Source organism: Zalophus californianus, chromosome 6, assembly GCF_009762305.2.
Source record: "Zalophus californianus isolate mZalCal1 chromosome 6, mZalCal1.pri.v2, whole genome shotgun sequence".
Lineage (NCBI taxonomy): Eukaryota > Metazoa > Chordata > Mammalia > Carnivora > Otariidae > Zalophus > Zalophus californianus.
In genome coordinates, this window is record NC_045600.1 from 121,967,634 (window position 1) to 121,992,622 (window position 24,989).

The 24,989-nt window shown below is 37.2% G+C and overlaps 1 protein-coding gene across 5 annotated transcripts in view; it reads left to right on the plus strand.

The window, feature by feature from the left end:
• Positions 1-274: 274 nt before the first annotated feature.
• UBE3A (ubiquitin protein ligase E3A) overlaps positions 275-24,989 on the plus strand; it is a 97,656-nt gene continuing 72,941 nt past the window's right edge. For all 5 annotated transcript variants that reach the window (XM_027569569.2, XM_027569568.2, XM_027569570.2 and 2 more), the window contains exon 1: positions 275-823. The gene's annotated coding sequence lies outside the window, so the exon portion shown is untranslated. The remainder of the gene's footprint in view (positions 824-24,989) is intronic.

Here is a 24,989-nt window from a genome sequence, read left to right on the forward strand (position 1 = left end):
TCGATCCCAAGATGGCGACAAACACTGGCAGGACTCCAAAGAGCCGCGAGCAACTTCCCCTTCCCAACAGCCCCTGCGGTGGCGACGACGGCAAGCAGGAAGGGGGAGGAGCCGGCAAGAGGGGGCGGGGCAAAACGCTGCGCCCTCCCGCGCGCACCCCGGCCCCGCCCCACGTCCCTGCGTCCCGGCCCGGAGCTCTGGCCCGACCGGGCGGCACGCGCTGCCTGCTGGGATACTCGGCCCGCCCAGCCAGTCCTCCCGGCTTGCGCTGCGGCCGCGAGATCCGCGTTTTTCCCAAGATGGTGGCGCTGGGTTCGGGGTGACTGCAGGAGACGACATAGCCTGACTCCCCTTCGCCAGAATCTCGACACACCGCCTTCCTCCCGCTCGCGCACCCCGCTGCCACTTAGCCATCCGCTGGCCTGGGCGCTCGCCTTCCGCTGCCGCCTCCGACTTGAGCTTCATCTCTGCGGACCCAACGATTACGGCCGCGGGCAGCGGCGCCTCCCTCGGCTCCTTGGGGTCGCGCTCGGAGCAGCTCGCAGCCTAGCCCCGGCTCGGCGGGCCCCGCATTTCCCCAGTGGGGACAGGCAGCGGCGGAGCGGCGGCTGGCGACGAGCGCGGGGTTTTCTGCGGCCCCGGCGCCCCCTTTCCCGGCCTTAGTCTCCGGAGAAGGAAGCGCGGGTCCCGCATGAGCCCCGGCGGTGGAGGCAGCGAAAGGGAACGAGGCGGTGGCGGGCGGAGGCGGCGAGCGAGGGCGACTGCGACCAGTGAGGCAGCCGCTGCTGCGAGGGCCACAGCCCAGGCGCGGGGGCGACAACAGGTCAGTGTGGCCGAGGACCGGGCCTGGGCCGGGGAGGCTGGTCGGCATTTCTCTTCGTTCTTTCTGTCGCTGAGACCACCCTTCGGGGCTGGCTCTGGCGAAGGTAGGGACGCTCCCAAACCGCGCCACGGCGAGTGTTTGGGGGCGCGTGGTTTCGAGGGTCAGTGCCAGAAGTAGGGCTTTGGTACCAGCCGCTGCTGCTACCGTAACTGTCAGTCCTGGCTGAGGGCCGGAGGGAGGGTTTTGTCGCCTAAGGGGACGCGAGCGGGCCCGGGGCGGGGCGTGCAGGGCGTCGAGAGTTGGCCCTCCTTGGAGCGGAGCTCGCGGAGCAGGCCTGGGCCCCAGGCAGGGTAGGGCTGGCCTTTTCCTTTCAAGGGGAGCTCTTTTTTCGAGGTTTTGGCCCTGTTGGTGAAAAATGCTTAGACGTGTGGTTTGGTGGGTTGGGGTTTTGGGGGTGGACTGGTGGGGAGGGAGGGCGGATGAAGTGGGAATCAAGCCCAAGGATTGTGTTCACAGATTATCGGGATTTTCAAATTAAACGTGAGCTACCGGGTTTGCCAGAGATTCTGTTAAATGCAAACCTGCAAACAGTTGGCATTATTTTATTTTCCCTTTTCAGTTGAGAAAATGAAAAGGACTCTTTCTTCGTCATGGCGTGTAGGTTTTGTTGGTAAAGTCAGAATTGAATGTGGCAAATACTTTAGTCCATAAAATTGTTAGAAATAATTTTAATGTAGGCACTGTTTGAGCTTGGACTCCAAAGATAATTTAGTCTCTGAATTTTAAAAACGTCCAATTGGCATACTAAAATAGAAACATTACTAAATCTGTCTGGGATTATATTTATTAAATGGCTAGGGTACTTTTGAAAATGTAAACGAATAGCAGTATGGGATTTACAATCCAGAGTTACCCTCCATAAATCATGAGGGGATATAGCTATGACCCTTAATTTTGGAGAATTCCCCTGCCTGCAGTATTGAAAGAAGCAGGAAATTATTCCAGAATATTCTGGGGGGAGGGAAGGAGGCTTGAAATGGAAATGACCTAAAGTTTGGAAGAAAAACTGTTAAAAAGTTACCTGTCAGAGTCACAGTAGATAACCAATAAATCTTGAGTGAATTAGACAAGAGGGATGAGAAGTGTTTGCTTCATAAGCTCTAATGAGTACTCTTACTGTTTAAACCAGGTAAAAAAGTTCAGAGTTTAGGAAGATAAAAATAAGATTTTTGTCCTGGCATGTATAGTGGAAATAATTGTAGAATTAGATCTTGCTTATAAATCTGAGTTATTTATCACATTTGTAATAAAATGAATACAGTATTAATGGTGCTGATAAGCTCAGGGAATGACCCAGAAGCCCTTTAAAGAAACTAATAATCACAACAAAAGCCGGAAATAGATTCAAGAAATAATGACCCTCTCTTTACAAAATTAGAATTGGAAACTAAGAAAGTCTTGCTGTATCAATATTTATTAACTATCAGTATGCTAAGTATTATGTACACTATTGTCTGGACATTGCCTAGTTCCTGAGGAGTTTAACTTTACACAGAGATACAAATTACAGTGTTTTGATTTCTTTTCAGAGATGTGGTAATCTGTTTTATTTCACCTCTCTTAAATTGTACATTTTTTTTCTTGGCTTAAAAAAGTACCTTCTTAAGTATACTTACTAGAAGTGTGAGGAAGACACATTCTCATCCCACTTGTTCAATTCATTTAATAAGATTTATTGGGTACTTACAGTATCTTGGACATTTAACCTTTAATCAGTTGTATTTCTTAAACTTTAGGTCATTTTTAAAATGATCCTTCTACTGTCCCCTCCAACCCCCCCCAAATCTGAAATAATTTACTATTTCAAATAAGCAGTCAGTGGGATAATCCAAAACTATGGATTATATCTAAATTTTTCAACCCAAGCACTTGAAAAATTTATGAATGTTTATTTTCTTAAATGATTACTGGTTATCTTCTTGTCATGTTGCACATTTTTGTTTAGACCCAAACTTGTATTGGTCAAAACATAGAGACATTACATTAAATGCACATGGAGCTGTTAAAAAGTTAGTTTTTTGATTTTTTTTAAAGTAAAATTTATTTATTTGAGAGACAGAGAATGAGAGAGACAGAGAGTATGGGAGGGAGGAGGGTCAGAGGGAGAAGCAGACTCCCCGCTGAGAAGGGAGCCTGTTGCTGGACTCTATCCCAGGACTTGAGCTTAACCAACTGAACCACCCAGGCACCCCTAGTTTTTTGACTTTTATGAGTGAAGACAAATTTTCTCTTATCCAGGATAATTCAGGATAACAGAGTTTTGGCTGATTTTGACTCTCCCCCCACTGCAAATGTAAAGATAAATTCAAAAACATTATAGTATGTGCAGTGAGAATAGCTTTGGAATTAGATCCCATTTTTAATTCTGGGCTCACCTTAGTTGACTGATCTTGGCAAGTTACTTAGTCTTAGTGAGCTGCAGTTTTGTCATCTATAAAATGGGATGGTGAAACTAACTCAGTTGTTTTGAGGATTAGAATTTGTAAATGTCCAACACATAGAGTATTATCATTTGAAGTCTTCCTACCTTGTTTTTTTGTTGTTGTTGTTCTCAAAAGTACCTTCTATACGGTGGACTCTAGCATGTTAACCCTTTACATTGTTTTCATTCTCGCTAGCTATGAACTCACTCTTTAAGGGGAGGGACTCCTAGTGTTTATCAGAAAGCGTGTTGCCAGCATATGGATGAATTATCAGTAGTCAACTAACATTCATTGGGTACCTACTGTGTCTGCTATGAGCTGGGTTAGATGTAGGAGCTACAAAGACAATCATGTCTGTCTTTTGGAAGGTTCTAGTCTAGTGACTTTCTCCACATAACACCATTTTTTTGTGAAATCCTTTCATATAGTGGAGCCTCATTCTTCTGTGCTCTTCCAGTCTTAGGGCAGTTCTGTGGACTAAACGCTTCCACCTGCAGCTGCTATTCTAAAGAATACTGTTTTTACCCCTTTATACAACTATTTGGCATATGTGAGATACTTTATATCTTTACCTTGGTCCAAAATCTGGTACATAGTGTGTGTGCGTCTGTGTGTGAATGGGTATGTATATAAAAAAAAGAAATTTACTTTGGCAGTTGCCTGTAAATATTTTGATATTTTTCTGGGGTGATTATCATTCTGTCTTCTGGTTCTAGCTTCATAGAAGTTTCAAACCTCAGTAGGACTATTCTTGAGGCCAGACACTCCATTCATTTTATACATGAAGAAATTGAAGTGCAGAGCTTTAAAATGATTTTCTTAAAGTCACCCAGGTGGCAGAGCTAGAAGCACAGTCTGAGTTTCTGGACTAGAGTTCAGGACTCTGTATACAGTGGCTTATGTTCTGTCCTACCTGTTGAGAGGAGTAGTTTGCCTCTATTTGAATGTTTTCTACACTATTATTAGAAGGCAGACTTTACAAGATGTCATCACTGGGCCTTTTCTGAGCGTAAGAGGTAGTGCAGGAAATGGGGCTTTTTCTTCTAATAAAGGAAGTCAAGTAAAACTACAGTAACTAGAAATGGCGTTAATCTACAAACATATCCTATGTCCGGAACAGATGTTTAAAATACTTAAAGATGCTATATAATTTCTTAAATGAAATAACTTATTAATAAATAGATAATAAATTTCTTTGCCAACTTTACTTTGATCAAAGTTATCATTAAGTAAACACCATGATGGATAATGAGTCAAAATGAAGTTTTTAAGTTTAAGGCCAGTCTGAGGATGAAATAAAGCTAATACCTTTTTTGGAATATTGCTGTTTGCAAATGGGATTTAGCTGACAGTTGTTTCTGTTTGATTCTAAGCTTCGTGACTGTGAACTCCCTAAAATTATGTATAAATTTTAAGTTTCAGAGTCTCAACAGGTTCAGTGAACAAAAGCGACCAAGAACCACTGATGTGGAGGAAGAAGCACTAACTTTGGTGTCAGAAGATCCGTTCATCCTTCCAATCTAGCTTCCTAGCTGGTCATGAGCAGGTCATTTATCTTTCAGAGCCTTTGTTCTGTTAACTTCTGTTAAGTGAAGGTGATACTTGCTTTGTCTGTTTCAAAGGATTGTTTTTCAGATGTGATCATTCTCAAAAAAAATTAGAATAATACTGTATAAAGTGACCTTATACGTGACTTAGTGACTTGCCCAAGAAAACAAGTTGGTTAGTGGTAAACAAGTGATTGGAATATTTTCATGCTTTTTCTCTATAAACATTTTTAACCTTTTCATACTTTCAGAAGTATTATTTTGGGAAATATTTAGTGTGTGAGTTTAAATTAAATTTGTTAACTACATTTGAAATAAATAATAGATCTTAATAATTAGTGATGCACTATTCAGTATTATTAATCCTTAGTCAAACCCCTTCTTGTAATTTGCTTTACTTTTTTTTTTTTTAAAGATTTTATTTATTTGAGAGAGAGTGCGAGAAAGAAAGCACTAGAGGGAGTAGGGCCAGAGGGAGAAGTAGACTCCCCGCTGAGCAGAGAGCCCAGTGCAGGAATGGATTCCAGGACTTCAGGATCATAACCTGAGCTGAAGGCAGAGGCTTAACCCACTGAGCCACCCAGGCACTCTAATTTGCTTTACTTTTGATCTCTCCTATTAATTTGATAAATGGCAGGTAAATCATAAGGTTGACCTGAAAGGAAAAGAGATTTTGGAGACATAGATTCTTATTGGATAAGATTATTCCAGAACTTTGGGGCGCCTGGGTTGCTCAGTTGTTAAGCGTCTGCCTTCGGCTCAGGTCATGATTCCAGGGTCCTGGGATTGAGCCCCGCATTGAGCTCCCCACTCTACGGGAAGCCTGCTTCTCCCTCTCCCACTCCCCTGCTTGTGTTCCCTCTCTAGCTGTGTCTCTCTCTGTCAAGTAAATAAATAAAATCCTTAAAAGAAAGAAAAAAAGATTATTCCAGAAGCTCCATTCTAGGAAGTCTCCTGCAATCTATAAGATAGCACATGTGGATCATAGAAGAGAATCCTATTAAAGTCAGCATCTATGCCACAAATAAAAAGCATGGAAGTTACATTTGAGCCCTGAACACTTACTAAAAAAAGTAGGATAAAATGTACCTTAAATGAAACTCTTGGCTGGCCAATATGGAGCTTAATATGATGGCTCTTAACAGTTAAATGTGTTACAGAAGTTGACCTTCTGTATCCTTTGGGGTTAGTTGAGGTTAGTCAAGCACAAATCCTTTTATATTACAGAAATAAAACATGAAAAAAATTTTTGACCTCTTTGTGGTGTGCAGGCTTGTAACTCTTTGTTCTTAATGTGATGACTTCTTTCTCCTTGTATCTAAGGGATACCTTACTCATTTCAAGCTGCTATTATAATAGACTTCTATTACTGGATGTGAGAAGGTAGTCTTAGAATTGCTTTTGTGGCCTGTAACCACTATCCTAACCTCTTTACTTTTATATTTTTTGTGATGCAGAATAAATTCTGAATTTTCTCTAAATTAAATATGCAGACAGTACAGAGAATAACATAACAATCATGTATCTACCATTCAGCATAGACAAATGTCACAATTTGTCCCTTCCTTGTACTCTAGCTCCATCTTTAAAACTGGTGTTATTTTCTTCTGAGATGATAATTCTAGCATTGCAGCTACCACTATGGGAATTTCTTCATACTGCCAACAAGTACTTCCTTTCTCTTATCAGATGTAAAGCATAATCCTGTTCTTCAGAAGGGAAAAGATGAAATGCCCACCAATGTTTTCTATATAAAGCTCATGGGTCCTAGGGAGAAGTATGGGTATTTCCAGCTTATTAATTATTTTAGTATTTTTTCTTATGGATTCTATTTATTGTGCCTCTGTGTGTGTGTATGTGCCAATATTGATAACCTTATAGTGTGCCACAAATAAGAATGTTAAGTATTTACCTTTGTTAAATAAAGTTTTTGTTTGGGGGAAAAATACATGTCTTTTGAGCACCTATTGTAATGACATATACTGATCGATAAATCCCATTTCACACAAAAATAATTGGGTAACATTTTTCTTTTCTAGTTTTCTGAAGTGGGCTGACAATGCATCATATTGCATGTTGGTGATAGAAACTGTGCTGTTTAAGATATTCTAAATTTAGAGCTTCTAAGAAATGAAAAGTTCCCCTAATTACTTAAGCTGCTTCATTCATATTCAATTTCTTACACATTTTGCTATGTCTGTGGCATATTGCTATGGACTGAATGATTATGTCCTCTCAAAATTCTTATGTTTGAATTGTAACACCCATTGTAATGGTTTTAGGAAGTGGGGCCTTCTTGAGGTGATTTGATCATGAGAGTAGAGTCCGCATGAATTGGATTAGTGCCTTATTAAAGATTTCAGAGTTCCCTTGACTCTTCTACCATATGAGGACCCAGCCAGAAGACACCTGTCTGTGAACCAGAAGGCTGGTTCTTGCCAGACACCGAATCTGCCAGCACCTTGATACTGGGCTTCTTAGGCTCCAGGAATTGGAAAAATAAGTTTCTGTTCATAAGCCACCCGGTCTGTGGTATTTTGTTTTAGCACCCCGAAATGGACTACAATACATTAAACATGTTTAAAGAACAGGGAAAATAGAAAATTAAAAGGATAAAGTTTGGTAGCTGAGGTAGGGATGCACTGTGCTTGACAGAATGGAAGTGCTTAAAAGTTGACTATAGTGTTGAAACGAGAACACTTAAGGAGAATGTATTAGAAAAACCGAGCTAAATTTTGTCTTTTAAACATATAAAACTAGATTTCTGCATTTCAGGTATTATTGTATATTTCTTTAATTATTGCCCAATGCACTGTATTTCAAATTACCTTCAAAATGAAAAAGTAAAGTGTTATGGTCTCATTGAACTCAGAATCAGTTCATCCCCTCTAATTCCTCTCCCATATTTTGGGCTAAATGAAAGGCAAGGAGGGGTGAACTTAAAAATAGTTGGATCTCAACTGGAAAATAGGTAAGTCACTTACCTCAACTGAAATTAAATTCTTTCTTTCCTCCTGGATTGAAGATTCTATGAGAACAATTGCTGCGTATCTCATTTTTTTTTTTCTTTTCAGGTGCAGTTTTATGTATTTGTAAGTGCTTGATGAATGAACTGCTTTCCAGTTCAGGCCTACTTTTAGATACCTGCTGTGGCCTGATGAATAAGAATCATCAGGAACAAAATCCTCTAGGCTTCAGAACTTTAAACTAATTTTAAGTAGATACAGGACTAGGGGTCAGCCTGGATAGTGGGCCAAAGACATATCTATGCCACAGCCCCACTTTAGTGCCTCTGCCTGTGCGGAATTTGACTAGGCTTTCCTAGGAGGGGTGTGTTTGTGTTCTCCATATTTCTAGCTGACGTCAGATTTTGAAAAATTAAGGCTGATCACTGTGGCCTACAAGTTTCTCTTAAGTATCAAGATTTAATTCCCCTAAGTAGTGTATGTTTAAAACTGCCATGACTACAATAGTATTTTATATTCTTATTCTAATATCTTTTCTTTAATAAAGTGAGGAGGTTGGGTTAGATGATCTCTAAGGTAATTTTCAGTTTAGATATTATATATTCATTATTTCTTTTTGAATATATGTATCTTAATTATAAAATATTTAAAACATACAGTAAATAATATAGCAAATACATACCATCCAGAACTGTAAATTCTGCCACTTTTGGTTCTTTGGGAATTAAATGCAGTCTCAGGTGTTCACTTATAGCAACGTACTCCCAATCTTTCCCAGTCCTGTTACCCTCTTTAATAACTCTCCTGAGGTTCTTGAGTATACATCATATTTTTGTTTATACTTTACTGTATCCCTGTACAAGTATCCATAAGTAATAAGTGTTTTGTGTTGTAAATTTTTACAAAATGGTACTGTATTGTACGTAATCTTTCATCAGATTTTTTAAAAATACTTAGCATTTTTGAGTTATATGATATATGTCTTGTTTATTCAATTTGCTGTATGGTACTCCATTGTATGGATATATAAAATGTATTTCATTATTGATGGATATTTTAAGTTACTTTTTTATCATAAATAATGCTGCAGTGATTGCTTTTACACATTTTTTGGTGTAGGTGTTTAAGAAGATTCATTAAAGTGAATTGCCTGGGAATAGGTTGTGAATAACTGACTTTACTAGATATATCTAAATTCTTCTTTAAAATCATTATGCTAGTATATACTTTATATGTGTACTTTGTTTTCTAGCATCCTAGCCCTCACTTGGATTGTCCTATTTTAAAATTTTTTCAACCTTAATGGATGTGAAATGATACCTTTTTTTTATACACCTCATTTTTTTTTTAAGATTTTATTTATTTATTTGACAGAGAGAGAGACAGAAAGAGAGGGAATACAAGCAGGGGGAGTGGGAGAGGGAGAAGCGGGCTTCCCGCGGAGCAGGGAGCCCAATGCAGGGTTGGATCTCAGCACCCTGGGATCATGACCCGAGCCGAAGGCAGATGCCTAACGACTGAGCCACCCAGGCGCCTCTAGTATACCTCATTTTAATTTACATTAAATGGTGTAAATGGTGGGTAAATGCATACGAATTTTATTATTTTTGGTATTTTTTAAATGTTTTATAAATTAAAGAATGGTGTTAAAAAGAGTAAACCATTAGCATACAGTGTTTATGTTGTAAAGGACCTTGACCATCATCTTATCCATCTTTCTTATTTTACAGTGCAGCCATGAAAGTTATCAGAATAAGAATAAAATACTTTGCTGGTTGCCTATTAATGGTATTCTCTTTCGGGATATAGAATCTCAAATTTCAGTGTTGAAATCAAGAGCCTTTTCCTTTATGATTTGTAATTTTTGGTCAAGAAATTTATATTGTCTGCTAATAGTTGAGAGGTTTATGTTATTTGTTTTTTTGTTTGTTTTTTGCATTTAGGTCCATGTGGGAGGGAGTTGAGAATCAGATTTTTTTTTCATGATAAGTGAGTTGTCCCAACATTACCCATTATTTCATTTTTTTTTAAATTGTCATTTGTATCATCTGCCTTGTGCTTGGGTTTGATTTTAGTTTGTTTGTTTCTTTTTTTTTTTTTTTGTCTTTCTTTTTAAACACCAGTACTACATTGTTTTATTTCAAATAGTTTATATTAAGCTTTGAAATCTGGGAGGACAGGCCTCCCCTTTATTAATTTTCAGAACTATCTTGGCTCTTAGGCTTCTATTTTTTCATAATAATTTAAAACCAGTTTATCAGATTCCTTTGGGGCTATTATTTGGAATTGCATTATATAAGTTGAGAATTGATATGGCTTCTCTTGCTATTTATTTGATTCTTTAATATTTTTGCTGTTTTCTTCATAAATGCCTTTTACACATACTTTATTAAATTTATTCTTAGATATTTCATTAATTTTTTTGCATTATAAATAGCATACTTTTTATTATATTTGATTATTGCTGGTATTTATTTTGTATCCATGAATTTGGGTGAACAACATCATTTCTAATAGTTTGTAATTCTTTTGGATTATTGTGAACAAATAACAATTCTGTCTTTTCAAATGATCTTTTAAAAGTAGAATTCTAACCTTGTAACTTTCTATTTAAAATTCTTTGGGGGGGCACCTGGCTGGCTCAGTCAGTTGGGCGTCTGTCTTCAGCTCAGGTCATGGTCCTGGAGTCTCGCAGTCGAGCCCCACATCGGGCTCCCTGCTTGGTGGGGAGTCTGCTTCTCTGTCTGTCCCTCACCCCACTTGTGCACGCTCTCTTACTCTATCAAATAAGTAAAATATTTTTCTAAAAATTCTTCTTTGGCTTTCCATTGCTTTTAGAGTGAAATTCAGAATCCTTTAGTAGTTTACAAAGTCCCACACAATCTAGATTCTGTACTTCCTCAGCCTTAGCTTTCTCCACACTCGTTACTGAACAGAACCATCTAACAGTACTAGCCTATTCAGTTTTTTAGCTGTCTAACCTCTTCCTGTGCCAGACCCTTTGCCAGTGCATTTCAGTTTGTTTGGAACACAGGCAACAAATTTCACCCATCCTTCAGATCTCAGGGAATACTGCTAAATATTCCCAAATATTACTTAGGGAAGCCCTTCCCTGAGAGTCTCCTTGCGCTCATTGGTTTTAGTGCTTCCTTGTATTATGCTGTTAATGAATCTTGCTTTTCCTGAGTAAGTACGTAATTTCAACTCAATTAAGTAATTTCTTTACTCCTGAGTTGAAGATTCTGAGAAAAGTAAATGGTTGTCTCCTTCTATTTTGTTTATTTATTTAAATTTTTTTTTTAAAGTAATCTGTGCACCGAACGTTGGGGCTCACACAACCCCAAGATCAGGAGTCTCATGTTCCACCTTACTGAGCCTGCCAGGTACCCTCTCTTTTATAATGTGCAATTTCAAGCATTTGTGAGTGCTGGGTGAATGAATGAATATTCATGTACTGATTGATCTAGAAATACTATTCCAGCTGGTAACTGCTTAAAAGAATATAATTAGGCTACTTTGAGGTATTTTACTAGACATTCATAGAAAATTAAATGCCCTCAATTTTTATGATTTAAGTACTTCAAGTATGGCTGGTATTTAGAACAACAATTTTCTGTCTTTTAACAGAGGCAGTCTAGTTGACTTAAAAGTATATGTGGTAAGTTTTCTTCAAAGCATTTTAAAGTTAAAAGCCAGTCTTTTGTTATCCTTAAATCAGATTTTATGAGTTTAGATACTACATTTGATACACAGATGAAATATAATAAACCTGAGAATATGTGTTCATGATTATTTCAAGGAAAACCCACCTACCTTTAGTTATTTTAGTATCTTCTACTATACATCTTTTTTGTGTGTGTAACACAGGCTGAAAGCTAGCATAATTCTAGGTTTAATTTTAGGTTAGGCACTATATAAGATTGAACTCAAATGAACTATAATGCAAAAAGAACCCAGGGGAAAATTTCACAATAGTAAGTCCTTGGGACTATGTGGCACATTTGCTTCTGTTTTCAGATCATAGAATTGTTGACCAGAATGAGTGGTTTATCATTAAAGCCAGGAAATTGAAATAATGCTGGTAGTTTTGAATTTCTAAAGGATCTCTGTAGATGACACTTGATCTACATTTAGATAAGATATTGTCAGTGCTACTAGGCCATGTAATAAAACACTTAAGATACCTTATTGGGGGGGAAATAGCATTTTAATATTGGCTAATCATGAGTGTACTTTCTGTAGTTATTCAGGTAGATAAATAAGTGTAATTTATTTAATTTCTGAACTGTTCACAGAACCCAGAGGGAGGGTCGGACCACTTGTCATTTTAGAGAGTTCAGTTCTTTTCCAATGCACAGTGATTGCGATCCCAGAATTCTTTTCCTGTATATAACTGATTGTACAACCTAGATTTGCAGCACAGTCTCAATTTTAAATATTATTCCCATAAATCATAAAACCAAGAATTCTAACATTTTCATATTTCCAGAGAGCTTCTTGTATTTCCTGGTTGGTCCCCCCCACCTTAAATAATGGTATGTAGAATTATTTTTGAGTGAGGAAATATACAGGTAGATAGCTGTATATTAAGTACAAAAATAAATGAAAGTTCCTCTTCCTTTCTTAGCTAATTCTAAAACATAACAATTGTTAAATGTAAGTGTAGAAAAAATTGCCTGGCAAATAGCAAGTAAGTATATCTGTGTAACTACAGATACATGCAGCTTTTTTCCTTTTTTGAGAGGTGTTTTTTTTTTTTTTAAAGTACAGTATATACTTTTTACAGTTTCTGACTTTATTGAGATATAATTCACATACCATAAAATTCACCCTTTTAAAGCATACAGTTCATTTTTAGTATATTTGTATTTAGTATATTTGGGTTTTCATATATTCACTGCCACTAATGTTAGAACATTTCCATCATCCCATAAAGAAACCCTGTACTTGTTAGTAGTCATTCCCTATTTTTCTGTCCTCCAAGCCTCTGACAACCACTAATCTGCTTGCTTTCTATATGGATTTGCCTATTCTAGACATTTCATATACATGGGATCATAAAATATGTGCCCTTTTGTGTGTGGCTTCTTTTACATAGTATTCTGTTTTCAGGGTTCACTCGTAGCATGTAACAGCATTTTGTTTTTTTATGGCTGAATAATATTACACTATGAATATATGCACTGTTTATTCAGTCATCAGTTGATAACTATTTGGATTGTTTCCGTTTTTTTGGTTATGTATCACGTTGCTGTGAACATTTGTATACAAGCTTTTGTGTGAACATATATATTCAACTCTCGGGTATATCTAGGAATGAAACTGCTGGGTCATAGGTACCTATGTTTAACATTTTGTGGAGCTGCCAGAATCCTCCAAAGTGCCTGCACCATTTTACAGTTGCATCAGCAATGTATGAAGGTTTTTTTTTAAATTTTTTTATTATGTTATGTTAATCCCCATACATTACATCATTAGTTTTTGATGTAGTGTTCCATGATTCATTGTTTGCATATAACACCCAGTGCTCCATGCAGAACGTGCCCTCTTTAATACCCATCACCAGGCTAACCCATCCCCCCTCCCCTCTAGAACCCTCAGTTTGTTTTTCAGAGTCCATAGTCTCTCATGGTTTGTCTCCCCTTCTGATTTCCCCTCTGAAGGTTATTTCTTATAGCTCTACTTCTATGCCAGAGTTGATTGTCTATTTTAGTAATTTTTATGGGTGTGAAGGTATCTCTTTGTGGTTTTGATTTGCATTTGCTTAATGATTAATCATGATTACAACATTTCACGTGTTGATTGGCCCTCTTTGGAGAAGATCTACTCAAATCCTTTGCTGTATTTTAATTGGGTCTTTTTTTTTTTCCTCGTTGGGTTTTAAGCATTCTTTATATGTTCTGGTTACAAGTCCCTTATCAGATAGATGATTTCCACATATTTCTCCCCATTCTATAGGATTGTCTTTTCACTTTCATGATTGTTTCCTTGAAGCACCCAAGTTTTAATTTTTGGTGAAGTCCAACCTATGTATTTTTCTTTTGTTGCCTTTGGTGGTGGTATTTAAGAGACCATTGCCTAATCTAAAGTCATAAAGGTTTATGCTTATTCTAGGAATTTTGTAGTTTTAGCTCTATGTTTAGGTCTGTCATCTGTTTTTGAGTTAATTTTTGCATATGGTATGATTTAGGTATAGATCTGGATTGTATTTGGGATGTTTTTGGATATGGTATACAAATAGCTACCTTTTAGTTTTTTCCACTTGGGTAGCCAGTTCTCTAGACCACTTGAGGGATCCTTTCCTCACTGATTTAAAATGTTACTTTTTATTTTATTCAAAGATTTATTTTAGAGAGAGAGGGAGTACATGTGTGCGTGAGCAAGGGGGAGGAGCAGAGAGAGAGGGAGAATCTCAAGCAGACTCTGCTGAGCGCCCAGCCCGACTTGGGGCTCAATCCCATGACCCTGAGATCATAACCTAAACTGAAACCAAGAGTTAGACGCTAAACCAACTGAGCCACCCAGGTGCCCCCAAATGCCACCTTTATATATTAAGTTTTCATAAAATAAAAAAATAAAGCTTTTTGAAGTATAATTTATATCCTATAAAGTATACCCTTTTTTAAGTGTGCAGTTTGATGTATTTTGATGCATGTATATATATACTGTTAAAGCTACCACAATTAAGATCTAGAACATTTGAATTACTCCCTAAAAACGTTCCTTTGTAGTCATTCCTCCCTTTCGGCTCTAGGCAACCATTGATATGCTTATTAGTTTTGCCTCTTGTAGAATTGCATATAAATGATATCATAATTTATATACTCTTCTTTTGGCTTTGTTTTTTTAGCATGTATTTGAGATACATTTTGTGTTTATCACTTTTTTTAAAGATATAGTATGACTATGCCACAGTTTGCTTATTCATTTTTTTGGTGAGCATTTAGATTTTTTTCTGGCATTAGGCTGTTGTGAATAAAGGTACTCTTTGCATGTGTCTTTGTGTGAACATATTTTCATCTCTCCAGGGTAAACACCTTAAGTTGTAATTACTGGATCACATGACAAGTTTATGTTCATATTTATAAGGCATTATTTTCCAGATAGTTATACAATTTTGCATTCCCACCAGCAGTATATGAAAGTTCCAGTTCTTCCAAATCCTTGTCAGCATTTGATACTCTCAAATTGCAGACATTCCAGTGGGTGTGTGGTGGTATCCCATTGCAGTTTCTTTAACTATAGTAAAATACACGTAACATAAAAATCTATCATTTTAACTTTTTTTAAGCGTACAGTTCAGTGGCATAAAGTATATTCATGTTGTGCAGCCATCACTCTTACTTATCTCGAACTTTTTCATCATCCCGAACTCAAATTCTGTACCTGTTAAACAGTAACAGTCCCCTGCCCCTGTTATCTTCCCCCTCCCACCAGCCTCCAGTGACCACTGTTCCACTTTCTATCTCTAAGAATTTGAGTATTCTAGCTACTTACGTAAGTGTAATCATACAATATTTGTCCTTTTGCTTCTGGCTTGTTTCACTTACCGTGATATCCTCAAGGTTCACTCATGTTACAGCATGTTATCAGAATTTCCTTCCTTCCTTCCTTCCTTCCATCCTTCCTTCCATTTATTTTTGAGATAAAGAGTGAGCATGCAAACCCACACATGAGCAGAGGGAAGGGCAGAGGAAGGAGAGAAGCCGACTCCTCGCTGAGCAGGGAGCCCAATGCTGGGCTTGATCTCACAACCCTGAAATCATGACCTGAGTGAAATCAGGAGTCTGAAGCTCAAGTGACTGAGCCATCCAGGTGCCCCTCCTTCCTTTGTAAGGCTGAATAGTATTTCTTTGTATGTAAAAATACCACATTTGAGGGGTGCCTGGGTGTCTCAGTTGGTTAAGCGACTGCCTTCGGCTCAGGTCATGATCCTGGAGTCCCGGGATGGAGTCCCGGGATCGAGTCCCATGTCAGGCTCTCTGCTCAGCGGGGAGTCAGCTTCTCCCTCTGACCCTCTTTCCTCTCGTGCTCTCTATCTCTCATTCTCTCTCTCTCAAATAAATAAATAAAAATCTTTAAAAAAAAATAAGAATACCACATTAACCATTCATTCCCTGGACACTTGGGTTGCTGCTTTTGGCTATTATGAATAGGTTGCTGTAAACATGGGTGTACAAATAATCTCTTCAAGTTCTTGCTTTCGGTTACATGTTTAGTTCTTGGGTATATACCTAGGAATGGTATTGCAGGGCCATATGGTAATTCTGTTAATTTTGGGGGGTGATTCAGCGTACCATTTTCCACAGTGGCTGTACCCATTTTACTTCCTACCAGCAATCACAAGGTTCCAGTTTCTCCATATCCTTGCTAACACTTGTTATTTTTAAAAAATAATTTTCATAGTAAAGGGTGTGAAGTATCATGGTTTTTACATTTCCCTGATGAAGAATGATGTTGAGAAGTTTTCATGTGTTTATAGGCCATGTGTATATCTTTTTTGAGTATCCATATACTTTGCTCATTCTTTTCAGGATACAAACTCTTTATTAGACATATCTATTTCTTCTGTGTGATTACTGATATTTTTTGTTAATTATTTTATTAATTACCAAGAGAGGAGTATTGAGACCTTCAGCTGTAATTGTGAGCTTGCCATCTTTTCTTTCAGGTCTGTCCATTTTTGCCTCATGTATTTTGAAGCTCTAGCTCTTAGGTGCATTCACATTTAGGACTGTTAGATCTCTTTGTTGAATTGATTCTTTATTGTTAAGAAATACCTCTCTGTGGTTCTCCTGTAATGTTCTTGTCCTAAAGTCTACTTTGTCTGGTATTAGTATAACCAGTCCTCCTTTGTTATGATTCATGTTTGAATATTATATCTTTTCCAACTTACCTGTCATTATGTATAGTGTCTTTCTTTTAGACAGTATATAGTTGCATCTTGCTTTTTGATTGATTTTTATAATTTCTTGCTGTGTTCAGTCCATTTGCATTTATTATAATTGACTATATGGTTAGGTTTAAGACTACCAGGTTACTATTCGTTTTCTGTTTGTTCCATCTATCTTCTTTCTCCCCTTTCCTGTTTTCTTTTGGATTGAGTGTTTTTAGAGAAGTTTGTTTGATCTTTGCTGCTAGCTTATACCTTATTCTTCCTCTGCCCCCAGTGGTTGGGCTAGTACTTACAATATCCCTTAGTTTATATCAGTCTTTCTCTATATATGTATCAGTATATTGTGAGAATTCTAATACAGTATAAATTTGTTTACACTCTGTCATCCTTTTGGGTATTGTAGTCTTATATTTTACTTCTATATAAGTTATAAACTCCACAGTCTTACTTGTAATGATTTCTTTTAAATGGCCAGTTGTTTTGTAAAGACATTTAAAAACCAAGAAATTATCAAACCAAGTTATTAAACCAAATTATCAACATTTTTTGGTATTCTCATACTTAACCATTTTCATTTTCCTTTGTGTAGATTTGTATAGATTTCTTTATGTAGACCCAGGTTTGAAGGACTTAGAAAATTTTTTTTTTAAAGATTTTATTTATTTGTTTGAGAGAGAGAATGAGAGAGAGAGAGAGAGAGCATGAGAGGGGGGAGGGTCAGAGGGAGAAGCAGACTCCCTGCTGAGCAGGGAGCCCGATGCGGGACTCGATCCTGGGACTCCAGGATCATGACCTGAGCCGAAGGCAGTTGCTTAACCAACTGAGCCACCCAGGTGCCCAGGACTTAGAAATTTTTAAAGTGCAGATCTATTGGCCAAAAACTTCTAGGTTTTATTTGCATGAAAATGCCTCTGTTTCACTTTTATTGTTTTATTAGGAAAAATACTCAAATTCACACAGGTGAAATAATTGTAGAATGTAATTCCACAATTAACAGTTTGCTTTGTGTCATATCTATCCATCTATTAATTTGGGTTTTTTTTTGATGCTTTTCAAAGTAAGTTGCAGTTATTAGTATTCCTCATCCTTAACTTCAGCATGTATATTGTAACTAAAACTTAGTAATTTGTAACTTTAGTATATTGAATTTAACTGATTTTGGTATATTGTTCCAGTTATTAACAAATCACCCTTAAATATCAGCATTTAGTTTGCTTATGAATTTGTGCTTTGTGCAGAGACTGGAAAGCATAGTTTGTCTTGGCTTTAAGCTTGTCAGAGTAGCTTGATAACTGATGTAATTTGATAATTGAAGGCTGGAATCATCTGAAGGATGGCTCACAAATCTGGAGATTGATGCTGGCTGTCAGGACTTCAGCTAGAGTTCAGGACTATGTTGCCTTTATATGTATGTGGTTGCTTGGCTTCCTTGCCAAGTGGCTGACTTATTCAATATGGCATTGAATGGCATTTTTATGACCTAGCATTAAGTCACAGAGTACCATACTCTCTTGACTGAAAGAATCACAGAGGCCACTCAAAGGAGAAAGGACATAGACCCCACTACCTGATGGAGAATGCCAGTGTTGACCTTGTAAGAAGAGCATGTGTGATAGATTATATTGTGGTGGCAATCTTTAGAAAATAAAATCTACCACATACATCATTCCATGAGTTTTGACAAATGTGTACACCTTTGCAGCACTTAAGTCCTATCAAGTTATAGAACCTATACCCATTCCTAGTCAGTTCCTGTCCCCACATCACTTCTCCAAATCAAACATTGTTCTGATCACTTTTCATCCTAGATTAGTTTACCTTGCACTAGAATTTATATGAAGTTTCTTTTACTCATAATATTTTTGAAATTCATCCGTGTTACTGCATGTATCAGTTGTTTGTAACTTCATTCTTAAACTGTTTTCAGTTCCTAGCTGTTAGGAATAAAGCTAAAATGAACAATTATTTGAAAGTGTGTGTGGATATATATGATATCTTTTCTCTTTGGTAAGTGCCTAAGATTGTGATTTTTGGGTTATAGGGTACTTATAATACCAGATCTTTTCTCCAAATTGGTTTGTTTTGTTTTACACTCCTACCAATAGTATATGAGATTTCCAGGGAGGAACAGAGGAGGAGGAAGAAGGAGGGGGAATGAATCTCAAGCAGACTGTGCTGAGCACAGAACCCAGTGCAGGGTTTGATCCCATGACCCCAAGATCATGACCTGAGCCGAAACCAAGAGTCTGATGCTTAACCAACTGAGCTACCCAGGTGCCCCATTTTAGCTTTTTGTTTCTGATGAGAAGTCTATGGTTATACCCATCTTCCTTCCCCTGTACTTAAGGTCTTTTCTCTCTGGCCCCCTTTTAAGATATTCTCTTTATCACTGGTTTGTGATTATCCTGCTTAGGATTTGTTCAGTTTTTCTGTTTTTGTTTTTTATCTGTTTTTTTGATCTGTGCATTTATGGTTTCATCAAATTGAAATAAGTGTCAGCCATTATTTCTTCTATGTATTTTTTAAATCACTTCCCTTCCTCTTACATAGTCTCTTTTTCCTGGGACTCCAGTTACATATGTGTTAGACCATTTGATCTTGTCTTCAGGTCATTAACATTATTTTTAGTCTTTTTGTCTGTGCTTCAGTTTGCTTTGTTTTCTGTTTCATTGTTCCTTTTTTTCTTCGTATAGTGTCAAATACTTTCAGATATCTTAGTTTGTATTTCTAAAACTTCATTTGATTTGTGTTTTCCATTTTTACATAACCTTTGAATTTTTTAGCATATTTATAATAGTATTTGAAAGCCCTTATCTACTGGTTCCATCAGTTTCTTCATTTCAGGGTCCACTGATTGGTTTTTTCTCTTGGTTCTGGGTCATATTTCCTTGTTTGCCTATTTAGTAATTTCTTACTGGATGCTGCACATAGTAGTAGTCTGTTGTTGAGTGACTAGATTTTGTTGTTTTTTTGAGTATTAAACTTCGTTTTGGCAGCCAGCTAAGTAACTTGCTGGTCACTTTGATCCCTCAAGGTTATATTAGGGTGTGTCTGCAGAAATCTTTTTTTAAGGCTAGTAGTTACTGTAAAGGCATGGCCCTTTAGTTCTCTACAAAATATCCCTAGTGTCGGTATATTCTCTCCAGTCTGGTTGGGGGGAGTTTAGGGATTACCCAGTCCTGTATGAGCACTGGGAATATTCCAACTCACTGCTCCTCTTTCTCTAGTTTCAAGGAGTCTTTTACCTTACAGTTTAGCAACAGAATCAAAGAATTGCCAAGTGGCAGATTTCTGGAGCCTTTTCTCTGCATAACTGCCCTCTTCTCATTCTGTTTTACAAATTCTGCCATTCAGCCTCTGAAACTCTTGAGTTGTTCACTTTAGTGATACTGTTGCCCTCTGATTAGATTTCCCCTTCATTGGCTACAGATTGGAAAGTGCCTCCAGACAGAAACCTGAGCATTGGGGTGCTCACTTCGTTTCTGTTGGTTCTCTCATGGATCACAGTCCTGCATTGTCTGTTACCCAGATCTGAAAACAGCTGTTTCATATGTTGTCTTTTTTTTTTGGACAAGAAGCCACTGTTAACATACTTTTGGGTCTTTCTCTGGGCTTACCTTGTGTTCCACTTACTGTTCACCTAATGCTCATACCTTACCTTGAAATAAACTTTTGATTGAAGTGTAATATACATACAGAAGAGTGCACATAAAATGTACACATAGCTTGTTGAACTTTCACACACTGAGCACGTTTAGCCAGCAGTCAGATTAAGAAGTAACAACAGCAGCAGCAACTCTGAAGCCCCTTATACTCCGTTACTACCTCTCTTCCCTCAAGAGTAACCACTATCCTGACTTCTAATAGCATAGATTAGATTTTCCTATTTTTTGCTTTATATAACTAGAATCCATCATATTTAGTTGTGTCTGGCTTCTCTCACTTAACATATTTATGATATTCATCCACATTGTTGGTTGTAGTCGTTGATAGTTTATGGTAGTTGCTGTATAGTATTCCACTTTAGGAATATTCCACAATTTATTCATTTTGCTGTTGATGGACAGATAATTTAGTTCCTTTCGGTTTGGGACTACTTAGAATATTGCTGTTCTAAACATTCCACTAAATGTATACTCATTTGTTTGATGTATATTTAGAAGTGGAAGTTTCAAGTCCTAGAGTATGCATGCATTTAGTTTTAGTAAATACTGTCAGGTTTTTGAGAGTTGTACTGATTTTAATTATACTATTTAATATTCTTTGGTTTAATCCCTACTAGAACAAGTTTCTTGGGAAAAAGAGACATTATTCTTCCATTAGAAGGTGAAATTTTCTTGGTTATTTTGGTATGCTTGGTCTTCAAAACTTTTGTTAAATTGGCATTGGATTAAATTTTTGTTAATTGGGAAAAAATGATACCCTTGTTTGTTTATACATGAATTCCATTTGGAACTAGCCCAAAATCCTTTGTCAGGATCCTGATTTTTTTTTTTTTTTTTTTTTTTTTTGTAAAGGGGAGGTGTGGTGTCAAGAGAACATAGTCCATAGTCTCCTCCATTACTATGAGAATAAAAAATATGGATAAAATGAGCCGTACCATGAACCAGTTTACAACTAGAAGCACTGATAAATGTATACAGATAGCTATAATATAAGGCAGAAAATAATACAGGGTAGAAGTTAATAAGTATTAATAGCATATAATAAGACCCAAAAGACAGTGGTTGTTTACAGAATAGCTTAGAGAACCCTGTGAGATACAGCCTTTAGAATGAATAGAGTTTTTAATAAGTTATGGTAGATTGTTGTTGGATGGAGTTTAGTTAGCAAAGGATAGGGAAGTATTTCTGAGTGAAGTGACCTGAGAAACAAAACATTGAAGTCCGAAATACCGATGGCCAGTATGTAATAACCAGTGTTCCAGAGATGGGACTAGATCATCAAGTACCTGGTAGTAATGTTATTAGTGGTCAGTAAGGCTTGTATGAATGGGTAGAGATCAGTGACAAGGACCACATATGATATGTAGAGTTTGAAATTTGTCTTGTAGGCATTGGGGAAGCATAGACTATTTTGTGCTTGAAAGTGATATGACAAAATCGGGAAGATAATTCTAGTAGAGGAAGTAAAGGATACAGGCAAATGGGAAACCAGGTGAAGTAATGAGGGTTTGTCCTATTTTGGTATGCATGGAAAAAAATAAGGAAGCAAGAGATATTTCAAAGGTAAAATTTATAGGATTTGATTATAAATCAGAAGTATGGTACAGTGGAATGAGGATGGCCTTTAGAATCAGACAACTTGTATTTGAATCATAACCTTTATTTACTAGTTAAATGACCTAAATAAAGCAAGTCACCTAAGAGAAAACTTTCCTCTCTGTGAGTATCTTTAAGCATTAGAAGTATAAAAATGAATGATCCAGATCTGGACTGGCAGGTTTGGGCCAAGTTGTGTATAGTTTGATCTGAAATGTTTGGAAGATTTACTTTTATTCTGAAAGCAACTAAAAGTCAACGAAGGAAGAATTGGGGGTCGTGTTGGAATATGGGAGATTTCTGAGATAGAATTGGTAGCACTGGGTGAACAATTTGCTGTACTGGGAAAGAGGGGGCCTTCTCTTTAGACTATGACTAGGCGAATGGACTGATAGAGCCATTATTATCTCACAAGGTTTTTCTTAATATGTGTGCTAAATCTTGCTCATGCCTCAGAGCTTAGTTTATATGTCACTTCATGAAGAATGCCTCTCCTTCCCAGATTGTAAGAACTCTATATACACTTACCATAGCCTGTATTTCTCTCTCATAACACTGAATTATACATTGCAAATGCATAATTTACTGTGTTTTTTTATTATTTGTACCCATTTTGCTTATTACAGGAGGACAAGAGATTATGTCTAATTTCTTTAACTGTGTTTTTTTTTCTTTAACTGTTTTTATCCACTTCATAGGCACTCAAAATCTATACTTTTTCTTAAATTGAGATAAAATTGATGTATAACATTGTATTAGTTTCAGCTAGTAGACTTTTTTTGAATGAATGAATAAGAATTTGAAGGTTAACAAGTATCAATGTGCATAGTGGTTAGGCTAAATAAAAATGAGAGGGAGAAAATAAAGAATGGCAACAATTTTCTCAGTCTGTAACTAGAAGAACAGCTAGATGGGGCACATTTAAGTTGGAGTGAGTTTTTTGGGAAATAATTGAGTTTGATTTTAGATGCTAATGATAACGTCAGGTGTATGTGTACCATTGGTAATTGAGAGTAGCAGACTTATAACTCAAGTTAAAGACTTAAAGATGTAGAGTTAGGGATCCTAAGTATAGAGGTGCTATAGAAATGGATGGAATTGCACAGATAATTTAGGTTAAGAAAAGGGACTAGTGCAAGAAACTTAAGTGACCGAGAATGAGAGCTAGGAAGATGAATTAACAGAAGACCTAGTTGCTGTCACAGGTAGAATGTAGGTATGTACAGCATTATGGAAGTGAGAGGAGGTGAGGAACGATTAGTAGAGTGAATGCTACAGAAATAAAGTAGGATTAGGGACCACAGGATTTAGAATACACCGGAAAGATGATGACTTCTGTAAGAAAAATGTCAGTAGGTGGAAGCTTTTGTATATCAGCAGCTGAGCTAATGGTTTTCAGGTCTTTCAGCAGTTGAAGGATAAGGAGCCAGTACTCACGGGTTAATGGAGTTACGGGGCTTATGTGGGGAATACTATATGACAGCAGCATTTAAACATTTTAGCCTAACTACAGTCTTTGATCAGTTGTGAAATTTACAAATGTACAAAACTTGAAAGAGTTTCAACAAGAAGCTTTACCCGTAAATTTAAGACATAACCATGGTGCACAGGAGAAGGGAAGTGCTGAGGGAACGCAACAAAAAAGTGATAAGGTAGTCTGTGAAATTAAGGTTTGACCTAGGTTTAGAAGGAGGTGAAGGAAATAGGTTATGGAGAGGAGATGAAGCACGTACCAGATGTAGTAATAATATTATAGAGACGTGTGTATGTGTTGTGTATATATAGAGTGAGATTTGGAAGAGTTGAAGCACATACCAGATGTAGTAATAAAAATATAGAGATATATGTATGTATGTGTTGTGTATATAGAGAGTGAGATTTGGAAGATGGACCATTTTAAGAATAATGAAAATGTTAGACGGGCAAATGAATGTAGACCAATAAAGGCATTTCTTACTAGATTTCATTTCTTATTCTTAGATTATTATTAGACTGAGCCCTCTGTTGGAGAGGGACACATATAAATAAAATAAAGGCACTAGATCTGGTATTAGGGTGCTAATGGTAAATTTGCAAAGAGATTACCTGACATTTCTGGTTCTTATGGTTTGTCTTGCTTATCCTATATCATTCTAGATTTGGTATATTTGCCTGTGATTATGTGTTTCTAATCTTTTAAGGCAAGGTTTCTCAAATTGGGATCTGTGCATTGCCTAAAATATATGTTAAAAATACAGATTCATGTACCCCCACTTTATGCACTGAATCACAGTCTTTGAAAGTAGAGATCAAGTATCCATTTTTTACAGATTTTCCGAACTTATTCTATTATTGAATAGATTGAGACTTGGTCCTCTAAGGTCTTAAAACTTGGTTAATTAAAAATATATATATATGCTGAGCATTCATTTTTCTACCATCAACATGAAGGGCACTGGGTGGGTTTCTTAATCTTTGGGAGTTTGTTTCTTCATATATGATGAAAGGAAATGGATTAAAAGATTGCAGTTCTATTCCACTGAGAAATGCTCTGATCATATACAAATGAGTTAAGAATTTACAGTGATTATTTGGGTGCATCTTCAAGCTCAGAATTTGGTTTTTGGTGAGTTTAGTTTCGATAGAAATGTTAAATATTTTATTTAAGAAATAGTCATTGCTACCATGTATTGAGCTCCTGTTAATGTGCCAGGAAGCATTGTCCTACGTAGTGTGAAAACATTTTCTCTAAAACTCAAAAGGACCTGACGCCTGAGACTCAGAGACGAAAGACCTGCCTGAGGCTGCTAATGTAGGAGGTAGTGGACAGGTGCCTGTAAAATGTACCTAACATAGCAGATGCTTAGCATAGAGAATTTAATTAAAAGCTAAATTGTTATAGGTACCTGAAGGAATTAGAGGCATATAGTCAAACAGTTTTCATACATTTTCAGCCCTTTTGGAAGGAGGGAAGAGTAAAGAAATGGCAGGCTCTAAGCCCCGTGGATGAATATGGGAAACGTGGCTCTGCCAG